Genomic DNA, 18,039 nt, shown 5'->3' with positions numbered 1-18,039 from the left:
GGTGTGGAAAAAGATGTGTTTAACTGATTTTATGTTCTGGACAGTTGTTGAAATCATTACTTACCACTATGGACTCACACTCAAGAAACATAAGTTAAACCATTTATAAGTGGCTTTTGATTATGATATCTAAATGATAATAACAAAAGAGTAAGCTGTATATTTACCAGCCATCTCTTCAGCCCTGCAGTGGATAAGAAGAGGACTAAAAGAATAAATTTACTCTTTTAAAAACAAATATTCAGTAGTATAAACTTAATTTCTGTCATTATATTCTGTTACAAATCTTTAAAAATCAATAATATAATTAAAATGTACTTAAATATGCGAGTCAAAAAATGAGAATATAAGTTAACATACTAATTCTAGAGATTCAAAAATAGTGGGTTCCTCTGGAACAAACTCTTCCACACTCTGATGTTCATAATGCATCTTGTTGTTTTCTTTTGTTTTAATATTTTTATTGGCTTAGCAAAGTGCATTTTATTAAGTCATTTTCAAGCAATTTTTTTGTTTCTCCTCCCTCTCATCTCTCTCCATTCTTTGAGATCTTCTGCCTCCACTAATATTCTTTCCACTTTCATGTTCCATGTGACTTTTGTACCCCTTCTTTCTCATAACTCTCATTCCAATCTTGTGGTTTCCTAAAAATTTCACTGTCTAAACTCATATAATTTTTTATTAACATTCTATTGAGGTTAGTATTTATAGCAACTTGCTATATATCAGAATAACCTGGGTGGGGAGCATCAGATGGAGTATCCAGATTTCTTTGGTTGATGAAGGGAGAACTGCTGGCACTGTGGGCAGCACCTTCAGATAGCACACCAGATTTCTCTCTCTCTCTCTCTCTCTCTCTCTCTCTCTCTCTCTCTCTCTCTCTCTCTCTCTCTTTCTCTCTCTGCCTCCCTTCCTCCCTATCTCCCTTCCTCTCTCCCCACTCTCTCATTCTTTCTCTGTCTTGTTCATTTTTTCTATCTCCTGGTCTCTCTGTCTCCCCTATCTGAGATGGCCTTTCACCCTCCCCTTCTCCAAATAAACCTCTTGCCCTATATCTGTTGCACTGTGCACACCTTGGCACACTCCCGACAAACCCTGGCCCCAATTGCTACTTTATCTCAATAGTACCAACCTTAGATTTGTTGTCAATTATCACTACTAAGACTTGTCAATAATTGGGCCAATAAGATCACTGAGCCAGGAGGATTTTTTTTTTTGGAATAGAACAAGACTATTCTATCTATTGAACAAGTTATATGGAATACAAACTAGAAGTTTATGTTAAATTACTCCAAGGGAAAGGGGATAACATTTGAAATGTAAATACATAAACTATCCAATTGAAACAAAAAACAAACAAAACCACCCCACAAATGTTCAATATCCTTAGCCATCTGGGAAATGAAAACCAAAACTACTTTGAGATTCTATTTTATGCCTGTTAGAATGTTTAAGATCAATAACCAAAGAGATAGTTCATGCTGTCAAGATATAGAACAAGAGAAGCACTAATTCCATTGCTGATTGGAGTGCAAATTTATGGAGCCATTTTGGAAATCAACATTGCAGTTCCACAGGAAAGTGGGAAGTGATCTTCCTTAAGATTCACCTAAACAATTTATGTTAGTTAGAATAGGTATAACCCATAGAGATCCATATGTTTGAATGCTTGGCCCATATTGAATGGCATTGCTAGAAAGTATGGCCTTATTTAAGAAAGTTTGTCACTGTGGAAGTGGTCTTTTAGTTCACATAAATAAGCTCAAAGTACACTCAGTTTGAAGATAGTCTCCTGGATGCCTGTAGAAGAGAGGTTTTCCCTGGTTGTCTTCTGATCAAGATACAGAACTTTCAGCTCCTTCTCTAGCAGTTTGTCTGCCTCCATACTGCCATGCTTCCCACTATGATGATAATTGACTGAACTGCTGAAACTGTAAGCCAACTGCATTTAAATGGTTTTATAAAAGAAACTATTTAGTTAGTGTTGATTTACAATTGCCCTGGTAATGGTGTCTCTTCACAGCAGTAAAATCCTAACTAAGACACCATTTTTAGACTTATACCAAATGGAAGTTCCATTGTCCCACAAGCACAACTGCTCAACTGTGTTCACTTTGGTTTACTGCTAATAGCAGAACCCGAAAACAACCTTGATAAACCTTATCTGAAGATCAGATAAAGAAAATGTAGTACATTCACACAAGGGAATATTTCTTAGCTGCTAACAATTAAAAAGGACATCGTGGAATTAAAGGTAAAAAAAGGTAAAAGGTAAAAAAAGTCATTCTTACTGAAGTAATCCATACCCAGAAAAAGAAATATGATATACATTCACTTATACATAAATATTAGCTGACAGGTAAATGATAATCAACTTATCCAATCTACATACTCAGAGAAATTAGGTAAAGGGGTGGACTTAGAAGGCAGGGTGGAATATGTATCTCCCCAAGGAGGAAAATAAAATAGATTTGGAGGGTAGGATGGGACCAGGTAGGAATGGAAGCAGGGATGATGGTGTGAATGGAAAGAAGGAAGGAGTATGAGTAGATGTGGTTGAAAGCAGTGGCATTTGTGATTGGTTTGTAAATCTAGTGTAGTGCAAAATCTGTGAAAGTGACCCTACATTTAGGCTATCTGGTAATGGACAATACAAAGTCAGAATATGGTCATCTTTTGTAGCCAGACAAGGCTTCTAATTGAATTCAGTTGAGTTGTTGGTAAAAGGCATCCTGTGAAGAACCTCAGTCAACCCAAGCTGATGCTAGAGCACAGGGTAGAACTCCAAAAACTGTCAGTAGTGCCCCATTGTTGAGGACAACTTCCACTTACTTCATTGAGCCTGGAGAAGTTGAACTAGTGTGGGCTTGAAGACTCTACCATTTATTCTAGTCTCCAGTATCCAAAAGTATTACAAAGGCTACTGAAATGGAAACATTTGTATGATCAATCTAGACATGAAATTTTCAACCTACAATTTTTTCTGCCTGTAAGATGTTCTGGGGGCAATAGTGGCACAAAAATTGTATGAGTGGCAAGTCATATGTTTTAATTTGAGGTCTATACTATAAGAGAGTACCCATGCCTAGCAATCCATAGTTGGCTAGGACCCAGACTAAATTGGAAGAGATTTTGAGTAGAACCAAACAAGAATAAACAAGAAAAAGGAAAAGATGAAAGAAAGAAAGAGAGAAAGAGAGAGAGAGAGAGAAGAAAATAAATCAATGAAATGATGTTAGTCACAGATTATCAGTTGTCATCAGATAGACTTCTGGGAACACACAAAAGAGGGTGCTAACAACCCACAGGCAGATGTTATGTAGAAATAGAGTCTGAATTGAAGGTAGCTATCAGGAAGAAGAGGTGAAAAGAGTCAGAGGAGATAGAGGACACTAGGAAAGCATGTATAAAAATTTTGTTAGAAAGAAACTTGCATCATTTTTTACACCATTTTTGTATCCAGAAAGTACAGGAAAATGCTAGTCCTTTGGAGTCTTTGTGGAGGTTACATAAATTAAAAAGCAGAAAAACTTTATACTTCAAAACCCTTTATGTTCTGATAAAGCCTAGTGGCCAGTGAGACAAGTCACTGTCTCCACAGACATCATAAATCCTGAAACACACACACACACACACACACACACACACACACACACACACACACACGCAGCTAATAGGCTGATGGTTCTTCACAGTCTCAATTGTGATTGATAGCATTCTATTACCTTTCTGCTTATTTTAAAATTCCCTGACACAGATTGATTAAAGGCATGAGTTGCTGTGAACCTATGGGAAATTTATGGGTTCTGAAAGTGCTTTAATGTCTGCCATTTAAACACAAATCATTTTCTGCTTTTACTGTTATTTTTTCCACGGTCTCAATTTTTGCAAATATATATGTTTAATAATGAAAAACTCATGTTGGATACTAAAGCATCACAGTGTTAAAGAACAAAGCAACAATAGAAAAGGAATTAAATTTGTATGATCTCAACTAGTTTTTAATCTGTTTCTGGACAACTAAAGTGATTTGTCAGTGGTTAATGCATTAAGGTTGAATTCTCAGCAGCACAGGATTATATACAGACTGCACTCAGCAAGGAACAGCTAAGCACTGGCTCTGGTCCCAAGAAGTGAAGGCATTACGTCTTTCTTTGATTTATATATTAATGCTGTTTTTCTCTTCCCTCTAATTCCCATTACCCCTCTGTTTGCCAGCTCCGAGGTATCCCACAGGAACAGCAGCAAGAAAGGTGGAATTATTGGCTTATTGTGTATATTTATGACCCAAGGTCTCTCAGTCATCTGTGTCACAGAAATAAAGTGGCCTCCAGCTAAGGAGACTGTATGCCAGTCTTAGTTATAAAACTTAACAAACAACAAAAATAAACATTAAGGTTAAAATATCAATTTCTAGCTACTTAAAATTGTTAAAATTAACTAGGTTTTGTCTTACTCCCAATGGACCAAGCATATCTCAAAGCTTATAAGGAAAATTAATGGGAGACACAATAAGAGAAATCTGAGGATCTGTTAGTGGCAAGAGAACAGAACACTTGGGATTTAACAGGGACAAGAAATCTTCTGCTCTTTATTTTTAGGCTCCAAGAAAAACTGGATGATTCTGGTAATAAGTGAAAATCTCCCACTCTGGAAGTATACAGGAATTGAGCCTAGTATAGGAAGGATGTGGCGGGATCTATTGCTGTAAGACAATGGTATCAGATCAGTACAACAACCAAGACAAAGTTCTCAGCAGTAGGGAGACTTATTCGGTTAATTAGGTGAGCTATTTTATTAGGGGCTTTTATTGCTCTACTTCCATATTTTGATAGCTGGACCTTGGTAGTCAGTCTCGGATGGAAGAGGTGGCCAAATAAGGGAATGGGCATTTCTGGCTAGCTTTAAGAATGTAATGTCACAGTTTTTAACAAAGAATGGTAATGGGGACTGCAGAGCCATGCCCATGACACTCAGGCTAGCCAGAGTCCCTTCAATTGTGGAGAGAAGGGAGAAGAGTGCAGGGCTGTGCTCCCTAGGTATGTGAAAGCTTCCTGTTTTCTGAGGAAGATATCAGCTTACCAGATTTCATTTAAGGTTCATTTAAGGATATCATATAATGGATGATATAGATATAGATATAGATATACATAGATATAGATATAGATGTAGATATAGATATGACATTTAGAGAAGTCCAGAGCACAGTGAAAAAGCAGACTGGACATAGCCAGGTGTATCTGGAAGAGAAGTCCCTTCCTGGGACCTGACATCCTACTTAGGAAGAATCTTATATATGAGTTAAAGACATCCAAGTTTTCAAGTTAAGGCATAAATATTAGGCAAGCCTCATCCTTGCTAACAAATCAAGACATAAATGTTACACAAGCTAAGTCCCTTTCCACAGTTGAATACCCCAACCAATGGGAGCAGGATAATGTATTACAAATATATGTTCCTAAGGAAGTCTCCAATCCCTAAATTCTGATTAGTGGAATAAGTTGGCACAGATGATTGTAGACCCCAGGCATAAAAGCCCTATACGAATGTTACTCAACATCACAGTCAGCCTCCGGGTCTGACCTGTGACCCTGAATGGTCAGTCTTGGGCCATTCAATAAACCACCCCAATTTGATTGAGATTGTTATTTGACTGGTTTGTGCAGTAATTTCCAGATGACAATACATATGTGAATGTGTGATTGTCTATATAGATGCAGCTTGTGAAAGTGACAATGAAATGGGTGGGAAATCGAGCAGAAGTATTGGCACAAGCAGGTCAAATAAAGTTGATGTTAACTAAAAGTATATTATTACAAGTTATTTATTCTAATATTATTTCATTCTGTAATTTTCTATTAGTGCTTATGTATTTGTGCCTATATAGAGGCTGTGTTTGTATACAAATATGCCATGGTGAATATACATGAATTAGAGAACAACTTTGTGGAGCCAGTTCTTACTTCCTACTTTACATAGTACCAAAGAGTCAACTTTGGTTGCCAGGCATGAGTGAAAGTACTTTATCCACTGAGCCATTTCATTGGTTCCATATTCTAACTTTAGTGTACTTAATAATCATCAAGAAAGTAATTAATATGCCAAAAGAAAATTATGAAAGAACAAAATGCTGCTTCCAAAAATTCAGATTCAAAGGATAATACTTGAGATGTTGAAAAAATGGAAGATATTGGACAGCAGATAGTGAAATAACAAGAGAAATTCTTTCATGATTAAGAATTACTTGAATCAAGCTGGAGAGGTGTCTCAGTGGTTTAGAGCATTGATGGCTCTTCCAGAGGTTCTGAGTTCAATTCCCAGCAACCACATGATGGCATGCAATCATCTGTAATGAGATCTGATGCCCTCTTCTGGTGTGTCTGAAGACAATGACAGTGCATATATATATATATATATATATATATATCTTTAAAAATAGAATTACTTGAACTGTAAATGAATTAATTAAACTCATAAATTGAAATCAAGAGGGTGGAAGAATGGCTTCTTAAAACATATTCTAAATTTGTGTTGTTTACAAAATATTTCAATCTTAAAAATTAGGTAAAAAGTGAAATGATGGAAGAAGTATATTTTATAAAAAGAGAAAATGGATATCTATGCTAAACTTATTAATTTAGATTTTAATTACAGTTATTTTTTGGTAATTTTAGAAAGTCATTTCTAAATGGCAAAGTACCCATGCATAAAGAATTTACAAAATTTATAGATATGTACATATAAAACAATAGAGTTTTTGAACATATGATGAAAACATTGAGAGAACACAAATTAAGTGTTTGTGTTGTTATTTTACAACTTCTAGGAAGACTATACTTTTTAAAGAGAAAAGTATTGGTAATGCATAGAAGACGGAAACGTTGTTATATTGCTGAATGAAGTATAGTTGGTTCAGCTGCTGTGTAAAACAATTTGCAGATTCCTTAATTAGTTAAATATTGAATTGTTATTTGACCTAACATATTCCCTTTTGATATAGATACAAAATATTTTAAAATAATTACAGATATAAATGGTGATATTATCAAAATTCACAATATGCTGAAGATATGAATAATACAAATATATACTTATAGATAAATGGATGAAGAAATTATGATATATCCACATACTGAAATATTATTTAGCTCTAAAAGAAGGGAATATGGGTAGTATCCATGGTACATTTGAGTTCTAGAACATTTGCCAAGAGAAATAAGCCAGAAAAAATATAAATGGTGATTCTGTTAGTATGATCAAGCCATGTAAGGTAAGAGATAAAGCAGGCTGCTTGGAGTGTCAAGGGGATGAGGGCATATGTAGAAGTTACTGATGACCATGTAGAATTTATTCTTCAAGTAATGAGGATATTTGGGAATGTGATGGAGATTGTGGCTGCATCTGTTACCAATGTGTTAAATGCTAAAAAATTAACTGAATAAGTTAGTGTTATGTAAGTTTTGGGTGACTTAAAATGAAATTCAAAAACAAGAAGAAAAGAAGTCATTTGATATAATTTGAACTCACCCTAGATATTTATTTAAAATAACTGAAAAACCCATTTTATGCAGTCCCAAATACATACCCATGATTGTTCATGTAGACACTCTTTATTATTGAAACATATGATGCAACATTTCTTGTCTGCAATGACCCATGAACTCATAAACATGAGAAAAATTAAAAGCAAATCTTCTAAAAAAATAACAAGATCTGGACATGATGTCCTTCAAGAATAGGCTGACGACAAGTTATAACATAAACATTTCTATCCCTCAACATCCTCAAAGAAAGTTGACCAAGAAAAAATAATATTACATAGCGAGAAAGAACATTGGGAACAATGGCTAAAGGATTCATGAGTTATGAAAAATATAAAACAAATTATTTTCTAGACTAAACTCTATCATAGTTTGTTTTCTTTTTGTGGAATATAAGTATATAAAAGTATAATTGACAGTGGAATTGGAGAGCCCTAAGCAAAGCTTCAGACTTGGCAAAAGTATTTTTGTGGTTACTTTAATTTAGCTGTGTGATGTTTTTATTTGTGAGTTTAGTGCAATAAAGTAATATTGATTTTATTTTTAAAAAAGATGAAATCTAATAAAATTCAGTATATGTAGAGTTTCAGAAAACACAAAATGTAGTAACAGAAAGGTCAGTTATTCAAGTCAGTGTTAATAGCTGCGGAGGGCAAGAAAATAACACCTTGGCAGTAAAATAACTTTCTCATATTTTGACTTTCAGGATAGAATGAGCTCTGGTACTTTGATCAAAATTCACTAAAATGACTGGAAATGAAGAAGTAAAAATAACACTATTTGCAGGTGATATGAGAGTATAGTGAAGTGACCCCAAAAGCTCCACCAGAGAACTACTAAACTTGATAAACATCTTCAGCAATGTGGCTGGATATAGAATTAACTCAAACAAATATGTAGTCTTCCTGTACTCAAAGGATAAACAGGCTGAGAAAAAATTAGGAAAACAACACCCTTCACAATAGTCCCAAATAACATAAAATACCTCGGTATGACTCTAACCAAACACCTGAAAGATCTGTATGACAAGAACTTCAATTCTCTGAAGAAAGAAATTGAAGATCTCAGAAGATGGAAAGACCTCCCATGCTCATGGATTGGCAGGATTAATATAGTGAAAACGGCAATTTTGCCAAAAGCGATCAACAGATAAAATGCAATCCCCATCAAAATTTGAACTCAATTCTTCATAAAGTTAGAAAGAGCAATTTGCAAATACATTTGGAATAATAAAAAGCATAAGATAGTGAAAACTTACTCAACAGTAAAAGAACTTCAGGGGGAATCACCACCCCTAACCTCAAGCAGTATTACAGAGCAACAGTGATAAAAACTGCATAATATTGGTATAGAGACAGGGAGGTAGATCAGTGGAATAGAATTGAAGACCCACAAATGAACCCACACACCTATGGTCACTTGATCTTTGACAAAGGATCGAAAACCATCCAGTGGGTAAAAGATAGCATTTTCAACAAATGGTGCTGGTTCAACTGGAAGTCAGCATGAAGAAGAATGCAGATTGATCCATGCTTATTCTCCTGTACAAAGCTTAGGTCCAAGTGGATGAAGGACCACTATATCAAAGCAGATATACTCAAAGTAATAGAAGAAAAAGAGGGGAAGAGTCTCTATTACATTGCTACTGGGGAAATTTTCCTGAACAGAACAAAAATGGCTTATGCTCTAAGATCAAGAATCAAGAAATGGGACCTCATAAAACTGCAAAGCTTCTATAAGGCAAAGGACACTGTCATTAGGACAAATCGGCAACCAACAGATTGGGAAAAGATCTTTACCAATCCTACATCTGATAGAGGGCTGATATCCAAAATATACACAGAACTCAAGAACATAGACTTCAGAGAGCAAAATAACCCTATACAAATATGGAGTACAAAGCTAAACAAAGAAATCTCAGCTGAAGAATATCAGATGGCTGAGAAGTACCTAAACAAATGTTCAACATCCTTAGTCATCAGGGAAATGCAAATCAAAACAACCCTGAGACTCCACCTCACACCAATCAGAATGGCTAAAACCAAAAACTTAGGTAACAACAGATGCTGTCAAGGATGCAGAGAAAGAGGAACATTTCTCAAATTTTTGTGGAATTGCAAACTGGGACAACCACCCTGGAAATCAGTTTGGAGGTTCCTCAGAAAATTGGACATTTTACTACCTGAGGACCCAGATATACCACTGTTGGGCATATACCCAAAAGATGCCCCAACATACAACAAAGACACACTCTCTACTATGTTTATAGCAGCCTTATTTATAACAGCCAGAAGCTGAAAAGGACCCAGATGCTCTTCAACAGAGGAATGGATACAGAAAATGTGGTACATCTACACAATGCAGTATTACTCAGCTATCAAAAACAATGATTTAATGAAATCCATAGGCCAATGGATTGAACTAGAAAATATCACTTTGAGTGAGGTAACCCAATCACAGAGAAACACATATGGTATACATTCACTGATAAGTGGATATTAGCCCAAAAGCTCAAAGTATCCAAGATACAATCCACAGACCACATGAAGTTCAAGAAGGACAACCAAAGTGCGGATGCTTCACTCCTTCTTAAAAGGGGGAACAAAAATATCCATACGATGGGATATATAGGCAAACTTTGGAGCAGAGACTGAAGGAATGACCAATCAGAGCTTACCTGACATGTGACCCATATATAAGTGTGTGTGTGTGTGTGTGTGTGTGTGTGTGTGTGTGTGTGTGTGTGTGTGTATCTCCACCAAAACTAGATAACATTCATGAAGCTATGAGGCACATGCCAACAGAACAGAGCGGGATATAGATGTATCCTGAGAGGTACAGTCAGAGCATGTCAAATCCAGAGGCAAATGCTAGCAGGAAACTATTGAACAGAGAATGAGATCCCGTTGGAAGAATTAGATAAAGGATTGAAACAGTTGAAGGGGCTTACAACGTCATAAGAATAACCCCAACCAACCAGAGCTCCTTGAGACTAAACCAGTACCCAAAGACTATATATGAACTGACTCATAGCCCCAGTTGCATATGTAGCAGAGGATGGCCTTGTTGTGCACCAATGGAAGGAGAACATCTTAGCCCTGCCAATGTTGGACCCCACCCCACTGTAGGGGAATGTCAGTGGAGTGTGAAGGGGGATGGGGAGAGGAATACGCTTATAGAAGAGGAGACAGGGATGGGATATGGGGCTTATGTCTGGGAAACCGGGAAAGGGTAAAACATTTGAAATGTAAATTTAAGAAATCCAAAAACAGAAAAAAGATAGCAATAAAAAAATCACAAAATGAAGCTGTATAATGGAGAAAGCCTTTCATCCTCATTGAGTTTTAAAATGCAAAAAGAATAGTATCAGAGATTTGAAAGTTTAGAGAGGATTCTTGTGCTTGTTTTTAGAGAAGTGTATGATCCCCCCACACTACTGACCCTTGCTTTGTGTTCTACTATTAAGGTTTGTAGAACATGTGGAATAAGTTTCTGAGCTGATAATCGCAAAGTAATTCTTTACTACTCAGCCAGCAGGTGCCCAGCACAGGACATTGTGTTTCTTTACAAAAGCCCATGTGACTGCAAAAGCAATTTAACCAAACTGTTCCACAGAGCAGCCTCTTAGACCCTCAGTGCTCATGGTAAATTCTAATAATGTAGATAATCATATTTGCATCCATTTATCCTCCATACACAATATTTTTCATCACCTTTTCCAATTTTATTGGCTTTTTACCTACCTGGTTAAAAAAATTACTACTTCCTTAAAACATAAGCATTTCAAGCTTTTTTTCTTTTCCTGTTTAATGATGCCTACACTAGCAGAGAATTCTGTTCTCTATTTGTTCAATATATAATTATGCACAACCTTTATTTTTCCTATTTAAGATGGGGATATAATTTTTCTAAATACTATTCTATAACAGTAAAATTCTAAAGTGTGAAAAATAAATCACTGAAATGAAAATACCTAAACTTAGTGAATTTATTCTGGCTACAAATCTCCAAGTTGTTTGGATTTCAGAAACAAAATTGGTGGAAAGTTTCTGTGATAGATTTCCTTTGTGATCTTCCTTTAAAAAATGCCCATCCCAAAAGTTTATTTAAATGTGAGTCTGAGATTGTTTGAGTAATGGAGTTAACTGTTCCTTAGGATTGATGGAAATCTTTTACCCTCTTTAACCAGGTGCTAAAGGGGGATATTAAGATGAATATGCCTTCCGTGCCAACAGAAGATTGAACCAAATGATATATTCAGCCATATGGTCTCATCTCAGCCTGACCATCTGCTGACTGTTCACTTAAATATATTATCTAGTTCACTGATTCCTAGCTGAAGAAAAGCTACTGGGTAAAACAGATATATCCTGTGAAACAGCTAGCTAATAGCCATATTGGAATAGCTGAAGAGCACTATCTTCTAAGAATAAACTGTGCACCCTGGGGAAATAAATTCATTCAAGGTATCAATGTCAACTTTAGGACGAGAAATAATGCTTTTTATATGTACCAAAAGGAAATATAAAAAGAATTGTAGTTCCAAAACTTGACCTGACTCAACTATGAGAACAATCCTATTTGTCTTTATCTGTGGTTTGCCCTTGAGGAGGTACTAAATACAAATTAGATATAGCCATATTGTTCCATTGCCAACCGGGTATGTAGTTGTCCTTTGTGAACTTTTGTGGTTGAGATAAGCAGCCCAAGTATAAGTACATGTTCTGGAATTTTTATTGAGTCCTCTCTTGATAAAATCCATGATTTTCCCCAAATAGTTGGAGAAAATTCTTACCTTCATTCTTTCACAAGCGTCAACTGTTTTATTTTGTTTTAATGTGTGATAAATAACTATGTGTAAATCATCTAAATGAGTGAATTTTAATCATTACTTTTTGTTAGATCCCCAATGCTCGTACCCCACATAGTGTGCTAATTCTCCACCAAAACCACAGCTACTATGAGGCATGTAATACAGTATCTTCACCCATGACAGAAATAAAATTGTTAGGATGAAGTTTCAAAAGTTTTCAAAACTAGGTGAGAAATTGCTTATTGAGAGTTTTTTTTCCCATTTCAGTCAGTCTCTCATTCAAGCAGCTTATAAGAATGCCCACTATCCCCAATATCTGCAGAAGTGTTTCAAATATACTGTTCTTGTCCTATCTATCACTAAGCACAGACATTATCAGCAGGGCACACACTCAAAGATTAACATTGAAAGCAGAGTAAATTACCTGGGGTGACTGTAAGACACTGTGTTTACATGTCCTTTCTAACTTGTCTATAGTATCTACTTGGAGGTCATTTCATATCATCAGCTAATGATATCTCTTTCCATATGTATGCATATGTATGTATGTATGTATGTATGTATGTATGATATCTATCTATCTATCTATCTATCTATCTATCTATCTATCTATCTATCTATTATTTTACATGGAACAACCTATAGAAGACTAAATCAGGACTCTATTCCAAAGTCACAGCATGGAATCAGAGCAGTTTATAAAACAAATTAGCATTAGAGCATAGCAGTCTCTGATAAATCCTGGTGTTCAAGCTCAGAGGGAAAATTCCAACAGAGATGGCTTAATATTGAGCTAGTTCCACGTGCATGAAAGGCCAAAGAACAACTCATTTAAGCATCCATCCTATTGCTTCTCAGCTGCTTTATTCATTATTATTCATGAAACCTCAGATCTGAGGTGCTATGTAGGCACAAGAATTAGGGAGAGTATATATTAATTTGTTGTTAAATTCAAATTATTTTCCTAAATTTGCCTAGTGCAACAAAACATACTTCTTTGAACTTACAATTTACTAACCTGATGAGTACTCATTCTAGCTATTACAGTTACTTCCAGATGAAGCAAGTGCTTCCTTCATGTAAATTTTATGATTGCAGCAGGCATTTAATTGAATAAATCTGTGATAGATGAAAATGCTGAAGAAGTCGGTCAGTTTCCGTCCATCCAAAGACTGATAAAAGGATAGTGCCTCGTTAGTGGGCAACAGGTTGAAAGACTATCCAATATGTCACGTGACTCATCCATACTAGCGATACTAGCTGTCACCTACCAACTTGACTAAACATTCCTTGTGTGTTCAAAAACTATCTACCACCCAAGCCCGATTGACACTGTCCGTCTGATGGGTTGCACTATATCCCAAGTTATTGCATTCCATATGTTCCCCATGAAGAACAATGAAGATGAACCAGTTTGCACTAACATGCTGAAGAAAATGATCATTGGATCTAACTCTGGAACTTTATTATACTTTGATGTTTGCATTCAACAAATATTTATTGAATGTCTACTATTTGACACTCTCCCAATAAATCAATAAATTTTAGTTGTCCTAAGAATTCTGTTGTAACAGAAGGAGACATCAAAAACAGATGAATCAGAGAAAAACAAAACCATGGCAAGATAATGAGGCACAGGGCAAGGAACATACTTATTCAAGAAAGAGTGGTCAAAGAAAGGCTCTCTCAGAAAGAGAGCTATGAAGAATTGCCTGAAGAGAAAGCGCAAGCCTTGTGGATATCAGGGTGATAAGTATCTAGGCCATAAACATCAGAAATGCAAAAGTCTCAAATGGAAAAGAAATTTGGTGAGACTTGGAATCTATAGGAAATCACTGGGACAGGGAAGTGTGAACGTAGGCAGAGTAGAAGGGTCAGTGTAGAGACAGAACTTATTCACAACTCTGAACTCTTTGCAGACATAATTAAGTAAAAAAAAATAAAACACTTTGGAAATGCCTAGAAATCTCTACTAACTTGGAAGAGGGAAGTTTGGATAATGAGGAGACCAGAGGAGTCTTCTTGAAGTGACTCATTGTTATTTAATTTTTGAAGTAGGAATGTACAATCTATTCCCTCTTTGAGTAACATTTTTTTTGGTCCCCTAAGTGCCCAAACTTTATCTAGAAATTAAAGTCATGCTTGTTTCCATACAACTTCCATTTTTTGGTCTGCTCAAGTGTCTTAGTTCCACATAACATTGGCCCTTGGATTGTTTTACTGATTCTTTTTGTTTGTTTGTTTTTAACCTCTTGATATTATATTTTTTTTCATCTTTATTAAATTGGGTATTACTTATTTACATTTCAAATGTTATTCCCTTTCCCAGTTTCCAGGTCAACATCCCCCTAACCCTTCTCAGTGGTTAAGAGTGCTAACTGCTCATCCACAGGTCCTGACTTCAAATCCCAGCAACCACATGGTGGCTCACAACCATCTGTAATGAGATCTAATGTCCTCTTCTGGTGTGGCTGAAGACAGCAACAGTGTACTCATACATGATAAATAAATAAATGTTTTATTGATTCTAAAATAGGTAAAGAATGAAGACTGAAGAAAAGAAAGTAGTATCATATTGTGACCACCGTCTCTACAGAAGTCATTGGGCATATATTATTGAAAAATAAACCATCACAGTAAAAAAAGCAGTGGCTCTATCTATTGGATATATTACACAGATACACATAGAAAGCTAGCCACGTATCGTGATGATTTGCTCAAGAGACATGGACTAGCTATCAAAGTTTCCAGTAACAGACATGAGAAACTACCTTTCAGGTTGTTATTCAGGGGAATTCAAGAGACTTCCCAAACATTATAGGTTCACTTCCCTGTCTTTGATTGCTTTCAAGAAGTTGAAAGTAAGCTCTCCTGGCTGAAGACAATATGCTCATGAGTATAGGACTTGGAGGATTTTCACTGAATCTAATACAAAAACCCTTCTCCCTAAGGACAAGCTTTGATACTACCAGAAGGAGCCATGGAAATTTCCAAGGGAGCAGAACAATTAATTTTCCTGCCAACGCTGATGCCTATGACCAAAATCAATTATGAGCATGACAAAGGATACTAGTTGAAGTGCAGGGACTTGCCAACGTCTTTCTCTATTAGACTTAAAGCATGCTTAACATGAAGTAAATCATGTCTGGTTTAAACTTAGTCAACTACCTGTGGCTAGTGATTTTATGGATTTTTAGAGGAGACCCCACTTCTACTTTCATAAACAAATATAATTATGAAGTGCGTTTCAAATACTGATTCATATGTTCATGGGTAAATTTAATTGTCATCCCTCATAAAGAAGCTTCTATATGCAGTGGACAGACACCATTATGGAAAGTCACAACCATTAAAAATACAGAAAACAACAGATCATATGGGGTCCAGTCTCTGCTGATACATATATAACAAATTGCTTATGTATAGGCCTCAGAAAGTATCCTTGAATAGTGAACATAAATCTTGTGGAATACAAAAGATCTGGATTTCTGCTGTGAGAGCATATCTTCTAGCTATGAGAGGAGAACAACCCCTATGAAATCTGAGCAGAATAGACAGGGCCTAAACCATGACATGAATTGATATGCCAATATGGAAGGTGAATTTTGTAAGACACCATCCCTTTATGAAAACATAGAGGCAATTAATCACTTATGAGAAAGAAAAAATTGTTTCCTCCAAAGATGGGCCCACTTAATTGGTTATCCAAACTTAAGTAGTCAGCCAAAAAAACCAAGCAAACAAACAAAGAAAAAAAACCTAAGTGATATATCATCTTATCTGTCTATTGACGCAGTTAAACATTAATTTTTCTGTTACAAAATTAAAGAAAAAATAACTCCAAAAGGTAGTTATCTATTCCCTTTTCCTTCTAATACAAAACCCAAAACACTTATTCCTGGATGCACTACAGATGTCGCTGCTGGGTCACCTATGCATCAGCAGGTAGCAGAGAGGAGAGACTATGTGTACACTTATTTTTCTGATTTATAAACACCTGAATGATTAGTCTAACATTCCTTTGGGGTGGGGAGCAAACATAGCCTGAGACTACCAGGCTGGTTCCAGAGCCCTGGAATAGGGAGCTAGCCTGAGATGACCACCAGCCCTGTGCTAGGCAGGCCCACATGGGTTCCCAGGATGAGAAGCAAGCCAGAGACTAGAAGAACCCTGGTAGGGAATCCAGACCTCAACAGGAGTTAACCCAAGACAAATAACCACTCAGGCTGACCAGATGAGAAGCATGCCTGAAAGGACAACCAGATTGGTGACATGGAGTCTATAAAGCTAGGCTGAGATGAACACCAATCTGTCTCTGTGCAGGCCTTGGGGGAAAGGAATGTAGATCATGCTACATATGAACGCTGCTTGGCAACATAATGCACAAGCAGGGCATAGCAATTGTACAACCACTTGTGAGACAACATCAGACACTCAGAAACCTGAAGGACCACTCAGAGGATCAAGAAACTAGTAGAGATATGGGAAAGAAAAGAGAAACAGAGAGATGTGGGCACAATGGGGAGAGGCAGAACTGGGGATGAAGGGGAAGTGAGAAACAGCCGGATTTGAGTAGCTAGTAATGCCATCTGGGACCCTGGTAGGGTCCTAGCCTATGCTGCCACTGGGGGTCACATCTGGGTCCATTGCCCTGCAGTAGCAGGGGTGCATTATCACAAAAAGCCAGGCAGACATCACTGATCTGGGCTGCTACCTACAGCCATGTTGGTGTCTGAGGGCTGTGCAGATTGGTCCCACACCTTACCTGGGTATCTTGAGAAAATGGGGCCTACAGGTAAGAGAAGAGTAGATCAGACCCTGCCCCTAGTCAACTGCAGTATTCAGGAGAGCAGACCTACACATTGTAGAAATTGCAGATGAGCCACAGCCAGGAATATGAACTTGGAAGAGCTGGCTTGGACAAGGGAGACATACACTTATTCCTCCTTTCCTCTTACTACCTACAACAGGCAGAAGACCTTGCCCAGGGATCATGAGAGCATGAAGGCTAGTCTTTTGTTTTACTAGCTGAACCATTAAGGAGAACAAGCCCTGTGTTCTCCTGGGCAGCACAGTGGAACTGACCCTAGTGCTGTGAGTTGTAGGATAGCCATCCCCGCATGTTTGAAAGTGTGAAAGCTGTAAGCTGACCAAGTTTTGATGCCCCTCAGGCTCAGATCCAGAGCTTGGAATTGGCCAACACCAACATCTGCCCCATCGATGAACTGCTGGAATGCATGAAGGGACTAGCTTAAAACTACAGAATCTCCATGACTCAGTGTAACAACAGGATACCTAAGAATAGTACCAATGAGATTTCAGTATTGAGTAGCAGAAGCCAGAGGGACTGCACAAGACCAATGAGTCATTTAAACGTACATTTGCCAGCAAAGAAATGTGGGGGAAAAGGAATACTGTGGGATACACTACTACAGCTTCCACAAGAGTTTTTTCTCTGTTGGGGGATGGGAGGTTGCAAGGGTGGACAGTGGGTACTAGCAGAGGGCGAGATGAACGTGATTGGGGTGCATAATGTGAAATTCACAAAGAGCCAATACAAAGGTTTTTTTTTACAATCACATTTATGGAGTGTTTAGCTGTATATCTACGTTTCCTGTGTACCATGATTTTTGTATCTAAATATACCTTTCTAGTGTGTTATTTCAAATACATCTAATCACACAA

The 18,039-nt window shown here is 36.9% G+C and overlaps 1 non-coding gene across 1 annotated transcript; it reads left to right on the top strand.

The window, feature by feature from the left end:
* The first annotated feature begins 16,245 nt into the window (after positions 1-16,245).
* LOC120103332 (small nucleolar RNA SNORA17) lies at positions 16,246-16,372 on the top strand. Its single transcript, XR_015621612.1, has one exon. It is a non-coding gene; the product is annotated as a small nucleolar RNA SNORA17 (small nucleolar RNA).
* The last annotated feature ends 1,667 nt before the right edge of the window (positions 16,373-18,039 follow it).

The sequence above is a fragment of the Rattus norvegicus genome, chromosome 5, assembly GCF_021556685.1.
Source record: "Rattus norvegicus strain SHRSP/BbbUtx chromosome 5, alternate assembly SHRSP_T2T, whole genome shotgun sequence".
NCBI lineage: Eukaryota > Metazoa > Chordata > Mammalia > Rodentia > Muridae > Rattus > Rattus norvegicus.
This window is presented reverse-complemented; position numbering and strand designations above follow the sequence as displayed.